Raw genomic sequence first — 23,599 nt, 5'->3', positions numbered from 1 at the left:
CTCCCGCTCTCTCTTTCTGACTCACCTTGCCAAATGTGCTATTGTGTTGTACAGCGATGAGAAATGAGGGGCTTTCTGTGCTGCTGATACCTGTTATTTGATATCACAGCCTTGCAACAATTCATCCTAATGTGCTGTTTAAAGGATTTGTTGGCTCATAATGCATTGATATTAGTTTAAAATATTGCTACTTTGCAAAGCAGCGCAGATGGGCCGGGCTGATGCAGCAGGCGTGAGGGAACGGGCTGAAACGCTCAGATATGAGATGTATTAAATGCACGAGTGATTCTGATGCGTTTTACTGTAATTGATTCTTTTCAAAGGTGTCTTCTCACTTTTCACCACCTCGCTCGCTCTGCAGAACTCTCTCTCTCTCTCCCCCTCCCTCTCTCTATATCGCTCGCACCTTCTCTCTCGTGCATTTTTACGAAGCACTGGAGTGTAACACTGTTTAATATTATACATTTGCCTATTTCTTTAGGTTTCGACTTCTAATAGCTACTTAAAATAACATCTATGCATTTACTCACTGTCATGTCGTTCCTTACTTTCTTCTGTAAAACACAAAAGAAGATATTTAGAAAATGTATCTGTGTATTTTTGTCCATATACAATGAAAGTCAGTCAGGTCTGGTAGACTCTTTTTACTTACATTCTGTGAACAAAGACAGTCAAAACATTCTTCAAAATATCTTCTTCTGGGTTTTACAGAGGAAATAACAGTTTTAAATGAGATGAGAATGAGTAAATAATAATTCTGAATGAAGTATCCTTTTTAATAACTTTTTATCAAATTTCTTAAACATTTGTCTCCTGTTTATGCAGTATTTTTGCAATGTACAGAGCAGATTTAAGGGTTAAAGAGTTGAAAATTTTTAAATTATGTCATTATTTACCCGCCCTCATGCTATTCCAAACCTGCAAGACCTTTGTTCATCTTCAGAACACAAATTAAGATATTTTTGAATCTGAAACCTCTTTGGCCCTCTTTAGTCAGCAAGGGTCCTACCAGAGTCAGGATCCAGAAAGGTACCAAGAACATTGACAAAATAGTCCATGATACATCAGTGGTTCAGCAGTTATTTTATGAAGTTTCAAGAATAATTGTGTGCAAAAAAAAAAAAGTAAAATGACGACTTTATTCAACAATTCTTCTCCTCTGCATCACCCTAGCGCCATTTTGGAGAGTATCAAAGGGCGTAAACAAACTAAACAAAGCGTGCGTAAGCATTGTGATACTCTCCAAAATGGTGCAGAGGAGAATAATTGTTGAATAAAGTCATGATTTTTTTTTTTTTTTTTTTTTTGCAGAAAGTATTCTTGTAGCTTCGTAAAATTAAGGTTGAGCCACTCATGTCACATGAACTATTTTAACGACACCCTTACTACGTTTCTGTGTCTTGACCATGGTAGGAACCTTGCTGTCTATGCAGGGTTACAAAGCTCTCAGATTTCATCAGAAAATATCTTAAATTGTGTTCCGAAGATGAATGAAGGTCTTACGACAACCTGAGGGTAAGTAATAAATGACAGAATTTTCACTCTTTAAGTGAAATGGTCCTGGCACATTTCTAACAAAAGTATCATTAATGTAAGTGTATTTACAGTACGTTCTGCATCAGTCAGTGCTTCCTAAACTTTCCACCCTTTACCCAAGTACAATAATATTTCATTTTTATCTACAGTCTGAAGGTTTTGCTCACCAGCTCATTGTTGTTGTTAATTCTTCCAAGTTTTTTTTTCAGTGTCAACGCCAGGGCAAAAGTGGGTGTTGTCTGTATAGTGTAACAATGCGAAATGCAAAAAAAAACAAAACAAAAAAAAAATCCGGTGCCATTACCTACATGCGCTGTATTCATAAACAAGGCACAAGTTATTTTAGAAATGAGGTAATTAAGCAGTTCCAAAATGAACCCAGCCCCCGCTCTGAGCGCTGTCATTTGCATGCCTTTGAATATGCTGCATGTCTCTAAGGGGGTTTCCTGCTGATGAGATTCTCAACGCCATGCCGTCTTTGTTTTAAACACCGCAAATAAACAAACAAAAGCATCCTGGATGCCAGACTGCGCTTTCTCTCTCTCTCTCTTTCTCTTTGTGAATGACCTACAGCCCCGATCCTGCCTGAAAAGGACATTTCCCTGGTCAGGGAAAAAAAAAAAAAAAAAAAAAACTTGCTCATGGTGATTAGAAAGAAGAGACAGAGGGAAAACAAGAGAGAAGTTGAGTCACAGATCTATTCTTTTGGTCTTAATTAGAAAGACCATACATCAGCGAGGCAGTGCCTCTATTCATCCAGCTGATTGGGGACATGACAAATGAATGAGGGAATAAACAGGGTGTCAGCAGAGAGAGGGAGAGATGGATGACTTTTGGTCTGAAGAGAATGGAGAGGTACAGTTAACCCTGGCTCTAGGCCAAGGCCTGTAGTCTCCTTTCCTCTCACCTCACCCTTCGGGCCTAACTCAAGCCGACACACCCTGCCCCGGCTCCTGACCCTGCCTCCACTTCCATTTATTAGAAAATCAACACCCTTAAAGGGAAACGCGCACATACCTTCATCACTATGCATCGCGGTACCCTCAACCGCCGCCTCGTTTAGCAAAAGGGTGAGCGAAATAATAAAATAATCATTTACAAGGTATTTCAAAGAGGGTTTAATGACTTTTTTTGGACCTGTGCTGGATGTAATACTCAGAGTTCAGATGAATGAGTGCAAGAGAATGTGTAGCACTTGTTGTGAAGATGTAATTATGAATTAGACACGGTGAAAACAGCTGCCGTATTTGAAGAGAGTCGATTAAAGGCCGATTGCGCACAATGCTCCGTTAAATTCAACCCGGCTCCTTTCAGTACCAGAGCCGGCCAGGCTAATGGGTTCATTCAAGTGTTTCACCACGAGTGAAAGAACCAGTGAGTGAGACGGAGAGAGAGAGACGAGGATTGTGAGATCATTGTGAATTAAAAGCTATTAAAGGCTTCAAAGGCGATATCATTTAAGATCGCACTACTTTTTCTTTGTTGAGGGCAAACTGTATGCAGGACTGAATGGTGTTATGAAGATAAATAGTTTATTTTTCTTTGTAATTCTACAAAGCTTAATGTGGTTCTCCTCATCACCTTTCATTTCTCCATCTATCCACCCACCTTTCGAGCTGACTTTGGCTTTCATTAGAAAATATATAAATAAATAAAGACTGAATTGGTTTTTCAATTACTGGAGTTGAGGCGCACACTGGCTAAACAAAGATATTCTGGCAGGAACCAACCAGACAAGCGGAGATTATACATTACCTCAATATGTGATTTAATAACTCACATTTTCTTTTATTGTTTTTCTATTTTCATTCTACCCCTTTCCGGAGCTTAGGCGCTCTCTGGCTGTTTAATAGTCAGAGAAAGATGCGCTTCTTTCCACAGTCAGTGTTAACAAAGACGTCCAGAATGAGGTCGGTGTGCTAGCTGCAATACAGAGAATCCTCAATCAGAAGACTTGAAATTGGATTCATAGTTCACTTCATGGAAAGCAGCAGAAAATATCAAATCATTTTCTTTATTGGATTAAATTAATTATGGAGAGACTGCATATTAGATATAGGCTAAAAGGGCTTTTAATGTGCTCAATAAAAGCCTTCAGCCTTTCTTGGAATAGGCATAAATCTATCTGTGCTGCTTATTACAGTCTGTTCCTTTCCACTGCCTGCCTTTATTTAAAGTATTAGTCATTTTTTCAACAATATGTGCCCTTCAAATTCTTAATCTAGCTTCCGCTGTTCTCCAAACACAGACAAATATACGTGCGCGCACACACATTTTTTCATTATTTACATGTTGGGCTTTAAACTGAAGGTACAGTATGGGTGGTCACACTTCGGTCACACTTGTCACTGACCATGCATCATGTTAAATTGATATTTCTTAACATCCTGTGCAAAGCCGGCAGTGTTTTGCTCGCATTGACCGTATCATCTTTTGATGCAGGACTACTCCTGAAAATCTCATACTTAGGGATTTGTCAGTTATGTCATCACAATTCAGTTGCTGAAAGATGATTGATGAGCATAACAATCTATGCTGGTAATTAAAATGCCAGTCACACTTAACCAGCCAAAAGAAAAGGGGACAGAAGAATTTTTAGCTGAAACAAAATCCAACCAGACGGACTGACTCCTTTTAAAGTGAATCTCGCTTTCACTAAAATCATTAGAGAGACAGATGACACCTTGTGTAGATGATGTGCATAATAAAGGAGAAGAAGAGGAAAAAAAAGCAGTTTTTAGTTTCAGTTTCATCCTGTCTGTGATGTCATAGTATCAAACTCTCAGTATGCACATTGTGGAGATACTATGAAAAGAAGCAATGTTCGGTTTTGGCCCTCGGCAGCAGCAGCTAGTTGTAGTATCACACCCATTTGTTAGAACAGAGGAAAGCAGGAAGACAAACTGACTAATTGATTCTCATTCTTCATTACACTGTAGTCAAAGTTACACAAGCTCAGATTAAAGCACTGAGGCAGGGCAGAATAAGGGTATTGATATAAATCTGTCGTTTGGATATTCCCCGTGGTGCTTTGCTTCTTAGTGCAACTAAATAACATCTAAGCCCTCTGGGGTTAAGACCTAAACATGTTTAAGTTTTTGAGGCAATCAAGGCTTATTTTCTGAATTTTTTTCTTTCTGGAGAAGCAAATTCGAGAGGACATCTGTTCCGTTATGAATTTCACATAAATCTTAAGCTTTCCGATGCTTCAAATGAGGCTTCATTCAAGCCAAATGAATGAAACATGATGGTAAACCCCTCACGCGCTGGAGGTTGTCATGCAATATTGAGTTGCGTATAATCACTGTGTAATCTGTCTGTGTGCCAGGGGAGGGTGGAGCGAAATCCCCTTATACAACAATATCACGCCAAGATCACAAACTCTCTCTACTCTCTTTGGTAATGAAAAGCTGCGAGATTCTTCTGTGAATGTCAAGCCATTGCTCTTTGGCTGACGAAGACACAGAATTGAAAGTGTGATGTTTGCTCCCGTTTCGAAGAGCAGCACAGTTCCTCCATTTAGATGTTGTGATCATACTGTTTGTTTGTGGTTTTGTTTGAAGCAGCTTTATACATTTGTCTCTCACCATTCTGACATCTGTAAAAACCTCATTGTAAATGGAGAAATTTAGGAGTATGTGTGTGTCACTGTGTGGCCTGCAAATTGACTTACTTTTACTCAGCGGAGTGGCATTGTAAAAATATCCTGTTAAATTTATGGTAAAACATGGCAGAAAAATTTTTTTTTCACCAGTTTCAGCTTAAAAACTTAAGTTTAGCAGCTGCATTAAAATTTTAAGCTAAATCAACTTTAAAGTACAAGTAATTTCAACTCATAAGTTAAATCAACTTACAGTACAAGTCATTTTAACTCATTTTATTGTCATGAGTTGAAATGAATAGTAGCTTGATTTAACTTAAAATTTTAGGCAGCTGCTGAATTTACGTTTTTAAGTTGAAACTGGTAAAAACTTTTTACAGTGTATATATTGCAACTTCCTTTATGTGATACAGTATTATGTTGTTATACCAACCTACTAGAACTACCAAAATCTGGCTTTGCACCTTAAAATCTACTAGTGACCACCATAATAATAGGCAAGGTGGTTCAATAGAAAATTAAATCATGAATAAGAGTTCATCAAGTGCTCTGTCCATAAAACAAGGCCAATATTCGTGTATAGGTGGTGCACAGGGTCATATCCACACCATCAGGGCAACACATGACACTAAAATAGTGCAATCAAAAATATAAATAAGATGTAACACAACCACATTAACATACAGCAAAAATAAAAAGCAGACCTATTTATATAAAATATAACAAATGGTGATTTTGTCTTGTCTGGGAATGACCTTTTACTTTTTTTCACTGTAGATTATATGGTAATTTATAGTTTTTACATTTAAAAAAAAAACACATTTGACAGTATTTTAGAGTAAAATTACATATAATATGATGGTAACATGCAATTATTTGGTTAACAAGTTTTCACTGTATGATTTTACAGTCTTTCTTGAGTAAAAAATTATTGATTTCTCCATTTTAATTGATTCTTATGTTTATGAAATGGTATTGATTCTTAAATCCCAAGAATTGATAAGTCTAGCCTGTTTTCAGTAAATGAACGGAACAATGTAGTTGATTTTAACCTTCAATATTATAGAAATATAGTACCAAATTACTCTCAAATATATTGTAAAGCAGTAGTTGAGAGATTTTGAGAAAAATTGGCATGTGCTGTACCTGATATATTCAAAATAATCAATATTGAATCAAATTAAATCAGAAATCAAATCACAAGCTTCTGGATGGTTATTTTATTTTATTTATTTTATTTTATTTTATTTTATTTTGTAATTTCACAGACATTTCTGTTAACCCTAAAACACAAAAGTGCAACATTTAAAATACAGGCAAGACACCTTTAAAAAATCAATAGGGGAAATTCTTTCATATTAATATAGTACATTTTGCCTTGTATGTATGGATTTATATATACAGTCAAACCAAAATTTATTAAGGCATCTTCAACATTTCTCACATTACCACGGTTTATTCTCTATAGTTTAGAAACTGGTAATAAAATATGACAAGAACTCAAGTTAAACTGTGTCAGAACAAATTCATCTTGATAATGTCAGATAATTTTGATAGAAAGGTATATAATGGATTACAATCAACCAAAAATTCAGACAACTGTTAGTATGACAATATTTAAACACTTTTTGACCAGTTACCAAGCAATGCCTAATTTTGTTTAGTCTGTGGTTTAAAAAAGGTCGCATTAGCAATTATAGAAAAAACACTTAAGCAAAACATGCTCAGGTCAAAGTGTAATTTTTGGTCCCAGATTTTTATCAGTTTTACTGGTAGTCCACTGTATGAAGAAATTTTGCTGTCCTCACTTACATAAATGAGTTAAAATTAAAAAAAATATATATCAAAAATGATATCTGGTGTCTGAATAATTTTTGGTTTGACTGTACATTACTGTTTGTTGTTTTATACAGAAACATTTGGAAATGAACATTAACATAACATCATTTAATAATTTAGACTTTTAAAGTATTCTTCGTTGTTAGTTCATTAGTTTGTATTTTGGTAAATTAGTTGTTAGATTAGTTGTCAGTTTTTTCGGTTACCACTCTACCTGTATGTAAATTCAAGGGTTTGTATGCTCTGAGTTGCTTGTTGGACTGTTTCCCCTGGCATATTGACGTGATAACACTAATAAATTAATTAGCACCATTAGATAACTTTTGGTATAGATTTCTGCTCCTGTCCTGGTTCAGGGAACGAGAAGCCGTCTAGAAAAGTTCACAACAGCGTCTGAGGCTCTGTGATGTCTTGAGAGAGATCTCCACTCTTCTCTTTCTGTTTTTGTTTTTATGCAAAGCACTGAGATGGGAGGAGTGACACACAAACACATCCAAAATGGGGAAAGACCTCAGTATTGTACTGCCTCACCCATGGCCTAATTAAAATTCACACAGAGACCGTCTCTCTTTTGTTCCCTTAGTAAAGCAGTATTGTTCCTCAGGAGTGAGCGGCTCCAGCAGCGCTATACTAACCCTGCTAGCGTTGCACAGCTGCCCTCTTCTCTGGAGATTTAGCCTACTTTAGCCTCAGACTGACAGAAATAGGTTGTCTCTTTCAAAAAGGGAACTATCATCATTACTCTATTGAATGGAGTAGCCTGTTGTTATACAAACACGCACATCAAACACACACGCACACACCGTTGAATCAGTCTTTGTCTCCTGCCAAAAAACTGTCATATTTGCAGAAATCCCTGGAATTGGACTATATGGGTGAATTACTTGCCATTTCCTCAAAGAAAGTTGTTAATATTCAGTATGAGAGAGCATAGGAGATTTCTCTCACTCTTTCTCTCTGTTTCTCGTCAGATAATCCTGATTCTCTAAGGCATTATTGAATTCTCTTGTTGTCTTTTTTGGGGTTTTTGTATGCGTGTGTTAGAGGGAGAGAGCAGAGTGGAGGCGGGTTAAGAATGAATCTGACGTCTGAAGTGGTCTTGCCTTCACCGCTTGATTCTCATTCACCTCTGCAGATCCACGTCAAAACAAACCGACCTTTTAAAGCCTCCGCTGGCTTTGAAGTGATTGAATCGCTTTCTCTCTCCCTCTCTTTCCCTCTGCCTTTCTCTCACTCTACGAAATTAACAACCATGCATTTGCCCCCAGGCCTCTTTGATGTCTGCTGATTTTTCCATGTTATCTTGCTTATATTGGACAATGTGTACTCCTGCTCTCAGATTTGCTCACATTATCTTTTAGTGAAAAGCCCAGTTCACTTCAGAGAGAGGAAAAAATTACATATGCAACTTACTATTTATTTATTTATTTTAGTTTTTTGTATATTGTTTTCTGATTTTTATTTATATAAATTTTTAAATAAAATAAAAAAACAACAAAAAAGGGTTATTGTGGTTATTGCTATAAAAAGACTATTAAAAAGTCAGAATTGCGAATTTATATCTCATAATTCTGAGAAAAAAATCTGAATTTCAAGTTTTTATCTCACAATTGATAAAAGTTTTTATTACAGTTCTGAGAAAAAAAGTCAGAATTGCGAGTTTATAACTGACAATTCTGAGAAAACAGTCAGAATCGCAAGTTCATATTTCACGTTTCTGAAAAAAAAAGTCAGAACTGCAAGTTTTCTACCCCGATAACGATATATATCACAATATAGCAATTTGTATCTGAAAATGCATAGATAAAAATTCAAACACAAAGAAATGTAATGTAATGTAATTTTATTTAAACTGTGAATTGCAGCATTACTTTAAGTAAAAAAACAACCATGGGGTAGCCATGTTACTTTCATGTAACTTTTTTTCCCGGTACTTTAGCCTACTTTGTGTATAGGGCTCTACAATCTTTTGCTTTTTTTTTTTTTTTTTTTTTTAGAAATTCTTATGTGTGTTAATTTTTTTGATAATCAAATGAAAGCATAAACAATTATTCATTTCTAATCAAATGAAAAATAAACCCTTTTAATTTTTGGCAAACAAACAGAGGTTTACTGTTAAAATCAATACATGGAAGAAAAATTATATTCAGTTTAAAACGTTTAAATAATAATTGTAGTATTTTTTTCTACAGTTAAATGGTTAATCTTGTTGTAATATTTATTTTTATCATATATATTGTTTTATGTAAATTATTTAAATAGGAATATATAAACACCTACATTATACAGTACATAAGTAATACAAGACTAATATTGTTCTGTTTCATGTTAAACCGTACTTTTATTTTGACAGGTTGCCGTGAAGTTTCTGTGTGTACAGTATGATATGATGCTTTCTCAAATGAAACGGTAAAAGTGACACTCACAGCAGCTTTGGAGATTGAGTTTATCTGTTCATGTGAGATGCAAATGCCAAAAATTAGCGGGAGCTTCACGCGTGTTTCAGTATGCAGTAGAAAAAAAAAACGCAAAAATAAAACATTTTAGAAAAGAACACAACATCACAGTTGTTTGAACCAATGAGCTTTAAGCTGTGTCGTCAGCCAGTCGTTTCCCATGGTGCTTTTGGCACAGTCGGTGGAAAGCTACTGCGCCCGACTGCTCAATCTGACAAGGCCGCCTCGCCATCGCGAGAGTTTTTTGGCACACGTCAACACGATGTCAGAGCAAGTCGGACGTAACTCGGACACTTTTCTAACCGGCATGCATCTTGCGTTGATCACCGGTGATCGATTCTGCGCAGATTTTGCTCATCTCAACGAGTCTGGTAGGGGAAACACGGTCCTCATTGTTGGTTTCGTCACATGTAAGCGAACTCACCACTGCTGCACCGTCTTCTTCCATTGTCGAAGTGAATGTGTATTGCGTGGTTATGTAACGTGCAACGTTACTTGATCTCAATCGTGATTAAGACGATAGACCAAAATCTCTATCGGTTGACAAATTTCTACCGGTTAATCTAGGGTTACCTAGGGGGTAGTCTCAGCCTCAGACGTCACGCCCACGGAACGTTGGCTAAACGTCTGATGCATATGGTACACTTAACTGGAAACACTTCAGGAATGTCGAAGTCGTCATCTGATTAGTTGAATTTCATCGGATTTCCGGAACACGCGAGTGTCGCGTTTATTTTCGGTCCGCCGGGAAACAAAGCGCAAACTGATTTACTCGCGTTTTGCTACAAGCTGCTTATGCAGACGCCGTTGTTGTTAAACACATTTGCGACGTTCGCGAACAAATTACTGACTTACCGCTTGTTCTCCCTCTTCTTCGTTAACTTTCAATGCTGGTTATATCAATGTCTGACTTGTTGCATGCCAGTCTGTTGTTGTGGGGACATTTCTACGCCCCGAAACGTGACACTCAACGAAATGAACTGTGATTGGTTGTTTGACATGTCTGTCAAACGGCCTTATGGGCGGGCCTTGGCCAATGAAAGCTGCCATGAATACCAGACCTTCAGCCGTCAGTCTGAAGGTCTGGCTACGCGAGACTACCTAGGGGGGGTCATGGGTCATCTCAAAAATGCTGCAGTAAAAAGGTTTTGCATATAATATGAATAAGAACTGATCATTGTTTTTGTCTACTTTTTAGAAATGGGGTCTATATACCCTTTTAAAATGTAATAATGTCCCATATCTAAAAAATGCTGCAGTAAAAAGGTTTCATATGTGTTTTGCATATAATATGGGCCGTCCTGAATAAGAACTGATCATTATTTTTTTTCTACTTATTAGACTCTAAAGTCTAATAATGTCCCATTTCTCAGAAAAGAACCGTCAAGTACACCAATAAATAAAACGGATATTAAAGCAGAAATGCAAATAAATAAGTAAGTAAAAATTCACGAGCATTTTGTAGTATTATCTCTCAGTCCTGGGCGTCTAAATGAAAAGCGCTCTGCAAGCGCGTTCTCTCTGTGTTGTTTCTGAAACTACCGTAATCACTGTAATATGCGCGCACACAATCGCGGCAGGCTTGACCGTGTTTTTCTGAACCGCGGATGGCTTTACCGCAGTGATTATTTGCATGAGACGCTGCTTTAAAAAAAATATAAAAAATACGGGACAAAACCCGTCCCGTATTGATTCAAAACGGGACGCGCAATTTCATTCTCAAATACGGGACGATTCCGTATTTTAAGGGACGGGTGGCAACCCTAGGTTAATCATGTATACCAGTATATCGTCCTCCCCTAGTTTACAACTTATATCAAAACATCTTTATATCACAGTTCTGAGAAACAAGTTACAATTGCGAGTTTATATCTTACAATTCTGAGAAAAAAGTCAGAATTGTTCATTTATGTCTCATAATTCTGAGAAAAAAAGTCAGAATTGTTAATTTATGTCTCATAATTCTGAGAAAAAAAGTCAGAATTACGAGTTTACATCTTATATCACAGTTCTGAGAAAAAAAGTCAGAATTGCGAGTTTATAACTGACAATTCTGAGAAAAAAGTCAGAATCACAAGTTCATATTTCACGTTTCTGGAAAAAAAAGTCAGAACTGCAAGTTTACAACTTATATCACAACATCTTTATATCACAATTCTGAGAAACAAGTTACAATTGCGAGTTTATATCTTACAATTCTGAGAAAAAAGTCTGAATTGTTAATTTATGTCTCATAATTCTGAGAAAAAGTCAGAATTGCGAGTTTATATCTCAGAATACTAAGAGAAAAGTCAGAATTGCAAGTTTATATTTCACAATACTGAGAAAAAAGCCTGAATTGCGAGTTTATATCACAATTGTGAGAAAAAAATGTCAGAATGTGAGATAAAGTCACAATTACCCTTTTTTAAATTTTTTATTCAGTTTCGTAAATAGGCTTTCATAGCTTTTAGCCCATAGCTTTTGGACAATAGAAAGACTAATTATGGACTAATAAGAAAAAAAAATAGTACATTCACTTTTATCACAATTCTGAGAAAAAAAAAATCTGAATTGTGAGTTTATATCTCATCATGCTTAGAAAAAAGCCAGAATTTCGAGTTTATATCACAATTGTAAGAAAAAGTCAGAATTGCGAGATAAAAAGTCACAATTACCCTTTTTAAAATTTAATTCAGTTGTGGAAATAGGCTTCCACAGCTTTTAGCCCATAGCTTATGGACAATAGAAAATAGTACATTCACTTTTATCACAATTCTGAGAAAAAAAAAAAAAATCAGAATTATGTTACATTACGTTAGTTTTTTTCTCCCAGTACTGAGAGAAAAGTCAGAACTTTGAGATAAAAAGTCACAATTACTTTTTTAGACAATAGAAAGACTAATTATGGACTAATAAGAATAAAAAAGTATATTAACTAAAAATAAAAGAAATAAAAGAACTTGGATTGACAGTGTTTGTATTATGAGATCATATTTCACCCATCCTAATTTGCGATGACAGACAAGTTCTTATTTCAGTGCTGTCATATTTATTCAATATGTAATGTAAAAAATTGAGATTCAGTACAAATGTACAGGCCTGTCTGTCTCAATTACAGGGGCGTGATGTTCCCTGTCACTGTGGTCCCTGTAAGGGGAGCTATTTCTAAACAAATGGAGAAGTCTGATAGAGAAGGATAGATAGAAACACAGATCCTTATTGAAACTAATCAGGAATATTAACCACACAATAATGGCAAGCTCTTCTCCTTGATGTAATCTGCCCTGATTGTGGGTTTGTGTGACTTTGATTAAAAGAGAAGGGGGGCATCAGATCACTAAGCCCAGGGGAGCGTCCCTCATTTTCTCCCAGTGGCCTCCTGTGACCCCTACCACACACACGGAGGATCAGTCTGCTGTCTCCAGACGGAAAGTTTCAAATCCTTCGCAGGACTCCTAATCCTTGTGCGAGTGTCTTTTCCTTTTCTTCATCCTCTTCTTTTACTTTGCCACTTTCACTTTCGTCTTGGCAGATTGCGGAGATGACTGCTATTTTTACGGTCAGCGTATAAAAGAGCAGCTGAGATGCCGTGTGGTGAAGGACAGACAGTTCCACAGACATGTCTAAGGCCTTCATTCAAGATCCACCAAAGTTTGCTGAACTAATCTCATCTCCAAGTTTACAGCTATTAAAGAATAGTTTCAAATGGCGTTCCTAAACTGTATGACTGGCTTTGGTGAATTGGTGACATTTTTGAAGAATACTGTAGCCAGAACAGAACAATATTTAAGTATTTATCTATTAAAGTGCATTTAAATATATTTAAATAATTCTGCTTCATATTTCAATTTTAAGATTTCTTATTTTTAGAAGACTTGGAATATACAGTAGAACATTGTGTTGGACACGTTTTATTCATTTATTTATTTTGTTCATTTAGTGTGTTGTTTGTTCTTATTCAAAGACTGCCCATGATATTCTTCAAAAATGTACCTTTTGTGTTTCACTGAAGGATGAAAGTTACACGGTTGAGTAAATGATGACAGAGCTTTCATTTCGGGGTGAAATATTAATTTAATTCGCTGTCATTCAGTGTCTCCACCTCTGTGTGCATGGGAAACCTGAGCACTGAGAGACATCAAGAGACGTGTTCATCTCTTGCTGTGAAAACTCCCTTTTTTCCTCCTCCCTGGATTCGTTTTGTCTACTGCACTGTCTTGTCTTTCAGTAACCGTTCACCAAGAGAAGTGTCGCATTTAGCAGAGCTTTGTCCTTGTTTGCCTGGAGGAGGGAGTTCAGTGCTATCACAGGACACCTTTCACATGCTCACAGACTGCAGTCAAGTCAAATCAGCGTGTGTATGTGTGTGTGTGTACATTTTGGCTTTTTGAGCCAATTCTTTCAGAAGATACGGAACAATTTAGTGAGAATTAAACTATTATCATTGTAGGATAAGGCAGGTGAAGTCACCTGTGTACTTTTTTAATGCATTCTAAAAAAAATGCTGGGTTAAAAACAACCCAATGGTTGGTGAAATATGGACAAACCCAGTGATTGGACTGTTTTGAGCCAGCTGTTGGGTTAAATGTTTAACCCAACCTTCTGGGTGGTTTTATTTAACTCAACTATTGCTAAATTACTATATTTCTTGTAAAACGAACCCAAAATAGGTTGGAAATGAACATTTATTAATATGTTCAACAAATGAACATTTAGTAATAAGTTGAATAAATCGTAATAATTAAATAATAAACAGTTTTTAATCTGCTTATTAATAAATGTTCACCATTTGATAATTGTTGATGCCTCTAGTAATTATGTGTCTGATTTTTTTATTTTATTTACAACCCGTTTTGGGTTCATTTTAAGCCAGCCTTATAGTTATTTTTTTTAGCAATAGTTGTTAAATAAAGCTACCCAGAATGTTGGGTTAAACATTTAACCCAACCGCTGCGTCAAAACAACCCAGTTACTTGTTTTTTCTTGTTGTTTTGCTTTCTTTAGAAGGTGTGGAATTCAAAATATCAAACTGTGATGCTCTATTGTCATATTTTATAAATGCACATTAATGCAGAATTATAGTAAATCTTTAAAACACTAATAAGTAATAACACTATTAAATGTGATTTTTCCAGAAATTTGAAAATGATTCATATTTTATTCTGTACACTATAATGATCTGATGACTAGATTTACTTGTCATATTAAAAGTCACATCTGATTTTATGCAACCAAGCTTTGAACAGACTTGTATGGGGGGCTATAACATGCTGCATTTTTACTACTCTTCACATTAACATCCACATCAGACCAACAAAATTCCCCCAAATGTTGTACCAACTAGTCAAACACTAGTTATCTGAACAAAAATATTGCTGAATGTTAAGGATTTGTGAGTTCCCATAAAGCATTGCAGTATAACTAAATGTATGTGTTTACAGGATTAGTGTTTTGCTGTTTGCTGATTTCATTTAAACTTCTTATTTAGTCATTATTGTTAGTTATGTGTTGTGTTGTGCTGTAAAGAGGTTTGTGTCTCATGGATTGAGGCCTACAGTATGTTCAACCATTTAAAGTGATATCATGGACCTTCATTTATGAACAGCACCTATCATTTTCTTAAACAAGACCTAGTTATGACTGGTAGCATTGTTTAACGCTGCAAATCGGAAGTCAATTCTTCTTCACTGCTCAGAATGCAAACACAGGAAGTTGTGCTGTGTTTCCACAAGCAACTACTCCCTGCTGAAAAAAACAGCTAAAACCAGCCTTACTAGGGTGGTTTTAGCTGGTCATAGCTGGTCAGCAGGCTGGTTTTAGAGGGGTTTTGCCAACCTGGCCAGGTTGGCAAACCACTTAACCAACCTGGCCAGGCTGGTCAGGCTGGGAGACCACCAGCTAAAACCAGCCTCATCAGCCTGGCCAGGCTGGGAGAACAGCTAAAACCAGCTACTTCCAGCTTAAACTGGCTAAGACCAGCCAACCAACGAAGGCTGGTTTTAGGTTTTTTTTTTTTTTTTTTTTTTTTTAGCAGGGCTGTTCAGAGCAGTCGAAGAAGAAATACAAATGTGCTAGCTTTATATCTGCTGTTTGGCAGTATTTCAGACTGGACCAACCAGCTAGTAAAATGGCAACATGGCCCTTTGATTTCTAAAATGGTTATTTAAATATGAATTCTAAGCTGCCATTAAGCACTGCCATTTCTGTTGCACATATCAAGCGGCAAACGAAATGTAAATGAAACTAAACCGCCCTATGTTTGAGCTGTGCAGCGCTGACCATTTATCAGCTCGGACTGCAACGCAAATAAACTTGCACGAACCCAGAACAGCTTTATTCTGGAGACGAAGTTGATTTTCCGACTCTGTTACTGCTGCGAGATCCAATGAGAAGCGTTTGAATTTGCTACACAACGAATAAGGAGCTTTTGAGCAGCAAAATAAACAGCGCTGATGTATGTCAGAAAACCAGAAGTAATAATGCTAACTATAAAAAAATAAATATGTCAAATCTATGTCAGATAATAAAAATACTCTAGTTCACTGTGTATGTTTGTTCATGTTTTATTAAGAGATAAGTCTGAATCTCGCCATAAAATAATTTGATCAGTTCATACAAGGCTAGTATCAACAGCTGTATATACAGATACACACCCAGGTATCAGATCGGTACTTGGTATCGGCCTATACCCTGAGTCCAGGTATCGGAATGGGTATTGGGAAGGGAAAAATGATATCGGAACAACACTAATAGGAATGTGTGTAAATATAAGGACAAAATATAGAACCTTTTCTATGCACTGTTGATAAAAGAGGCCCCTGGATATCTCCTCTTTTTGAGATGATGGTTGCTTCACAAAAATAGTTCACTTAACATATTGAGTGTCCAATAAGACAGTATATACGGCTATCAAAACAATACATTATTTTATGTTCTGTGCTTCTGAACAAGATATTGGTTGTCAAATTCAAATTGACAACACAAAGTAGCGTTACTTGGTATTATTAAAGCAATAGTTGAGAGAACTTAAAAATCTGAATAAATCAAGTTGCCTTTTTTCCCAGCATTTTTTACAGAGCATCAATCAGGTTTTATGTCATACATCTGTAGTTAGAATGAAGAATTTCTATACTAAATGTCGAAGTAAATATGTTTGACTACTTCATGACTGTGAGTGCAGCACGATAAATCAGTTCATCCCTTGGGCCTCGTAAAACCTGCAGTACGAGGTTGCTGCTTAATGAGAACTTTTCTTGAATTTCTTGTTGAGAATATCATCTGACATACTCCATAACAGCTGTTAAAAAGGATTTATCTTGATCGGACGTCTTAGCACTTTGTTCCGGCATTAAGATTTCTAATCCCTGTTTTAATTATTTCTAATTGCAGCCAAAATGGTCAATGGTCACAGTAGACTAGATCAAGGCCAAGACCAGCTTAAGATTCTCTGTTGTTTTGGCCTCTTTTAAGATTCGATAAATTTCATTTTGGCAACGGACCTTGTGTTTTAAGCTAATGCCAATCATTAGATTCCAGACACTGCACGTTTTTTTTTTCTTTAAGGAAAGTTAGTTAATTTGATATTATGAGAAATGATGTCCCATGAACTGCTGTTATTACACCCTGATATGATGTTTATCCAAGAAGAATACTTTGGACAGACATTAGAAAGGAAAATATAACCTCACAGGCAGAGTTTGTAGCTTAGTTAGTCCAGATTTATGTGTTTGCTGAGCAAATAAAATAAGGAGTGAAGTAATGTAATTTAAGACTAAATGAAAATGGCCAGGGTTTGGCTCAGTGTTATATGTGCAGAATAAGAAATGAGTCAGGACAGACTTCTCTGAATGAGAAATGCAAGCAATTGTTTTCATAAATTAAATTACGAAGAGGATTTCTAGAGGACCTGATGGTGTGCTGACTGAACAATGACACAAATGTCTCATAAAGAATATGTTTGAAGAAATTCAAGCGGGCTTAAGTAGTCCATCTAGGCTGCAAATACGTCCACACACACATTTATGCAGATGTATACATACATGCAGATTATATTCACTCATGCCACAAGTATTCTCCATCTGTACCAGCAGCCCTTTCTCAAATAACCTCTTAATAAACGTTTAATCAGAACTATTGTCCCTCATTTGCCATTCTTTCCTCCCCATTTTAAGTCCCTTTCTCCTCTTCCAGCACACTCGCCTCTCTTTAGTTTTTGTCGGGAATTGTCGCTGTAAACATGTTGACAAATGGTCCTTTGAAAGCCCAGTTACAAATGACATTTATTCGGCAACAAAGCGGTTATTTGAGTGGCCTCCCTGGGCTTGCTTTACACCCACTCTAGTGATCAGCTGTCTCATGGCCAAGCACCTCAGGCTCTCGGCCCACCCATGACGGCGGTTTCATGAAGGACCTTATTTAGAAATTCAGCTGAGTTGAGCTTTTCAAGAAACACAGCTCCCACAACCATTTTTCTGCTAATGATGCTGTGTTGGCATTGGCTACTGTTCCTCCATAACATGTAAATACAATTTGTCTTGGCATTTTGTAGTACTAAAAAAATAAATAAACAAACTTGAAAAATGGATTTGGCACATCCCTGTGGCCATTGGGTTTTGAGTTACTGTGCCATACATATTTTCAGTAAAAAAAGAAGGCTTGGAAGAAAAGCTGTAACTGTCATTATTATTGTGTGTCCGTCAGTGTTGAGCTTCCTATTCATGGCTTGTCTTTCTGTGGCCCTTGTTGAAAATTTGGATGACCAAACACAATTTAGCATGAGAAGACAATCTCCATCCTGGGACATTTCTGCAAGAATTCATATTTTAGCCATTAAAAAACAGTCCTGCTCTCTAGTGGTATGTTTGTATTTTTTGGTATGTGCTTTTGAAATTAGCTTTTGGAAATTTGTTAATGAGTTAACATATTTGTTTAATAATAATAATAATAATAATAATAATAATAATAATAATGGCATAGCAGTAGTATTGTTTTGTGTGTGTGAGATTACTGGATAATATTAATATTGTTAAAACACTGATAGTTTATATAACTATAGACATGTGTATAAAATTGTATTATTATTATTATTATTATTATTATTATTATTATTATTATTATTAGAGGTGGTAGTATAAGTATTGTTCTTTTTTGTATATGATTACAGGAAATTCTAATATAGTCAAAAACACTGATTGTTTAATTTTGTTTTATAGTATGTAACTACTATAGTATATATTTCATGAGATTAAAAATATTATTCAAATTACGTTTGTTGTTATATAATGATGATAATAATAACAATAATTTTATACTTAAACACTAAATGTGTTTTAATTAACACCTATATTTATATTTATAATTATATAATATAAAATTATTATTAATATTACAATTGTATATGATATAACATGTATACATTTTATATTATATAAAATGTTGTTGTTATTATTATTATTATTATTATTATTATTATTATTATTATTAGAGGTGGTAATTGTAATATTGTTTTTTATTACAGGAAATAATAATGTAGTTAAAAACACTGATTGTTTATATCTATATGAATCTATGTTTTTATAACTACTATAATATATATTATATAAGATTAAGATTGACTATGTATGGGTATATTTATTATTAGTTGTAGTACCACTAATACTATTCAAATTACTGTTTGTTGTTATATAATGATGATCATAATAACAGTAATTTTATACTTATTTACTTACTATAAAACACTAATTATATGTTTATATAATATAAATTATTAATATTATAATTGTATAATTTGGGATCAGTAAGATTTTTTATGTTTTTTAAATAAGTTTTTTATGCTCATTAGTTTATTTGATCATAAATACAGAAAAATAATTAATATTGTGAAATATTATTACGATGTAATGTACAATGTTTTATAATTTATATCTGTAATTAAAGTTGAATTTTCAGAATCATTACTACAGAATCATTAGTGTCACATGATCCTTCAAAAATCATTCTAATTTCTGTCTGGAAACAGTCGTGCTGCTTAAATTTTTTTTTTTTTTTTTGGGATTCTTTGACAAAAGAATTAATTTAAAATAGAAAGGTTTTCTAACAATATACACTACTGTTCAAAAATTTGGGGTCAGTAAATGTTTATTCTTAATTAATTAATACTTTCATTCACCAAGGATGTGTTAAAGTAATAAAAAGTGATAGCATATATTTACATTGTTAGAAAAGATTTATATTTTGAATAAATTATGTTCTTTTTAACTTGTTATTTATCAAAGAATCCTGAAAAAAGAATCACAGAAAAATATTTCCCAGAAATATTTGGCAGCACAACTGTTTCCAGCATTGATAATTCTAATAAATAGATGATAATAATAGATAATAAATCAGCATATTGGAATGATTTCTGAAGGATCATGTGACACTTACGACTGGAGTAACAGCTGATAAAAAATTCAGCTTTGCATCACATGAATAAATTATATTTTAAAGTATATTAAAATAAAAAGACAATATTTTATATTGTAGTAACATTTGCAATATTACTGTTTTTTTTCTGTATTTTTGATCAAATAAATGCAGCCTTAATGAACATAAGAGAATTCTTTAAAAAACATTACAAGTCTTACTGATCCCAAATTTTGAGTGGTAGTGTATGTATTACATTAATGTTATATTATATTTATTTATTTAGTATTTATTGTTGTATTTATTGTTGTTGTCTTTTTTAACCCCACAACCAACACGCTGAATAACTTTTCAGAAATTAATGCAACAACATGCAGTGATTACACTGCAATACCTAGGGATGCACCGAAATGAAAATGCTGGGCCGAAACCGAAAACCGAAAAAGAGGAAACCAAGGCCGAAAACCGAAAACCGAAACACAGAAAGAATTATGCCAATTATTAGTACCATTGCATTTATGACTATGACTGTGTACTAATCTTACTAAAATCAAGGCATTGCAATTGCATAAATTAATATTAAAGTTTCAAAGAATAAATCAGTTATATTAATTTAAACAATTATTATCAATCAAGTATTATATTACTTAAATAACATATACATATATTTTACTGCCTTTGTTTAAATTGTTTACATTTTTATAACACATTATCTTGTGGATCCATCAGTTCACATTTACAACTCTGTGTTTCTCTTCCAGCAGGAGGCGCTATCAGAATGGTACACAAAGCAGCGCAGCAAATGACTTGTGAAACGTGCAGCGCTCATATTTATTCAATGGATAGCCTTTTGAAGTTTCATCAAATTAAGAGCTTTATTTAAGTCTTTCAAAAAACAACCCTTACACAATATTAGGGGACTAAATTAATATCAGCATATGAAGTATAATCGTCTCTCATTGTCTCTGAGAGAATGCACGTCAGATGCTGAAAGCACTGTCAGTTTTTACTTTCGCTTTCACATATTGCGCAGTTTTCACATTGCTTGTGTGATATCCATTGGCTCACCTCCACGGTTTAAAACATAAATGTTTATAAAAATACAGTATATAGAAAAGACATATCTTTAAATTATTGCGACGTAACACCAACATAAAGCCATTGTTTTTCACTCACTGATGCGTAGAGTTGGGGCAGCCGTCAGATGGTTAGAGAGTCGGTTAGAGAGTCGGACTTGTAACCCAAAGGTTGCAGGTTCGAGTCTCAGGTCCGGCTTGTAGGTGGGGGGAGTGAATAACCCTCTTCACCCTCAATACCACGACTGAGGTGAGTCCCTTGAGCAAGGCACCGTACCCCCAACTGCTCCACTGCCCACTGCTCCAGGTGTGTGTTCACGGTGTGTGTGTGTGTTCACTACTGTGTGTGTGCACTTGGATGGGTTAAATGCAGAGCACAATTTCCTAGTATGGGTCACCATACTTGGCCTCACTTCACCTCCTTTCCTTTCCTGAAAGCCACATCTGTCTGCGCAATGCGCCGATCTCTGCTCTCATCACTGGCTGCACGCACGACTGCAGACACCCCCTCTTGAAATTTCGGCATTACAAGTTTTGCAAATCGCTATCCGTGGGTCTTTCTCAGATATACTGAAATACGTCCACACCGCAGAAGTGTTGCTTCAGACAAGCACGTGCAGGCCGCGGTTTCTGTTTGCGTCAACATATATTCGGTGCATCCCTAGCAATACCATACAATAAGTTTCTTCTTAGCTTAATTATTGCTTGGCTTTTTGAGTTTTTGTAGGGTTATGACTTTTTTTTTTATCTGTAGAAAGACTATTGCCATACTGCATTAAATGCATTGTATGCACTGCATCTGAGTGTGCTGACACCAGTGGACTTCCATCTGTTTGATGGAATCAGGTGTTGATAAAGACAGGAGTGTGTGTGTGTGTGTGTGTGTGTGTGTGTGTGTGTGTGTGTGTGTGTGTGTGTGTGTGTGTGTGTGTGTGTGTGTTTGTGTGTGGAAACTGGAGATTCAGTCGGTAAGTGTGAGTGTGTCTTAGAAGCAGTAAGAGCTTCAGTGATTCAGTTTTTGTGTATGTAGAGTGGATATACTTTCACTAAGTGTATGTGTGTGTGCTTGAGAAGATTTGGTGACTGTGTGAAGCCCCTCTTTAGTGGAACATTGCCTGTGTGTGGAGTTTGGTTGTAGTGGATGGCTAGTCCAGGACAGAACAGCCTTTCATTCACACCCAGAGAGGGGCTCCAACCTGCAATAAATGAACATTCGATCTCCTTGAGTCTCTATTGCGCTCTCACTTTGATTTTCTTTCTCTCTCTCTCCAATTACCCACTTTGTTCAGGATACAGGTCAGATGTCCATGCATGACCTGACGTGTGGATGGAGAGAGAAGAAGAAAAGTTAGGAATTCAGAAAGAACTTAGTGCAGTGCATATGTTCTGCAGGGAAAAAAAAAACTGCATTTGGACTTTTAGCTTTAGAATCGAGAGTACTTTTAAAAGTTTGACTGAAACACAACTCTATTTACTGTGAAGTTAGTTTTGTGTAGAGAGAGGCAGTAGCTTCAGAAGTATTAAAAAAGTGGCTTGTTTATCTCTGATTATCCCCATAAACGAGCAAAAGCGCAAGTCTAAATTTCATTTGGCCTGGGGCAGAATCATCCCGCCTTGTTTCCTGGTGTGTGTATGTGTTTGACACATTACACTGAAGGAAAACTAAAATGTGTTTGTCTGTGAGTGCCCCTTTTCTTTTCTGTTCTCCACTGGATTCCCACTGTGAGATTGCTTGTATTATTGTCAGCAAAAAGAAAGCAACACATGAAATTCAATTATTACATCTCAAACAGCATGAAAGAGAAAACAAGGTTAACTAAATCTGAGGAAAAAACAATCAATTGCTTGTGTTTTTCTAGTGGTTAAGTCACTTTGTTTTCGCTGAGTTATTGAGTTATTGGATGAATTTATAATATAAATGGACAAAAGTGTAAAATAACTGTATAGACAGACACCATATTATGTTTATTATACAAGTGTTTTTCATAAATTACTATGAGATACAGCGAACTTGGCTCTAATTCTGCTTAGAAAATAGAGATGCATGATGCTTCATTGGTTATTTATGAAAACCTGTTTCTGCTAATGAATTAAAAAAGGTAACTTATCTCACAATTTTGACTGTTTTCTCGCAATTGCAAGTTTACATCTCACAGTTCTGACTTTTTGCATTGATATAAACTTGTAATTGCGTGTTATGAAGTCAGAATTGTTAGATATAAACTCGCAATCCTGAAGACATATCTGTCTTTTTTTATCCCTCAAAACTGGACTTTATAACTCACAATTGTGAGAAGTCAGATTTGCAAGATACAAACTTGCATTTGTGAGAGAAAGAAAGTCAGAATTGCGAGTTTATATCACGCAATTCTGAGGAAAAAAGTCAGAATTGTGAGTTTATATCTCACAATTCTGACTTTGTAACTTGCAATTGCAAGAAAAGTCAGAATTTGCGAAAAACAAAATTGAATTTGCGAGAAAAAAGTCAGATTTGCGAGTTTATATCTCACAATTCTTACTTTATTTCTTGCAATTGTGAGTTTATATTACACAATTCCGACTTTGTAACTCACAATAACAAGTTTATAACTCACAATTGTGAGTTTAAATCAAGCTATTATAATAAAAAATGTCAGAATTGTGAGTTTATAGCACGCAATTTTGAGAAAAAGTCAGAACTGTGAGTTTATATCTCACAATTCTGT

The sequence above is a fragment of the Garra rufa genome, chromosome 3, assembly GCF_049309525.1.
Source record: "Garra rufa chromosome 3, GarRuf1.0, whole genome shotgun sequence".
In the NCBI taxonomy this organism is placed as follows: Eukaryota; Metazoa; Chordata; class Actinopteri; order Cypriniformes; family Cyprinidae; genus Garra; species Garra rufa.
The sequence above is the reverse complement of the archived record's forward strand: the minus strand, read 5'-3'. Positions refer to the sequence as shown.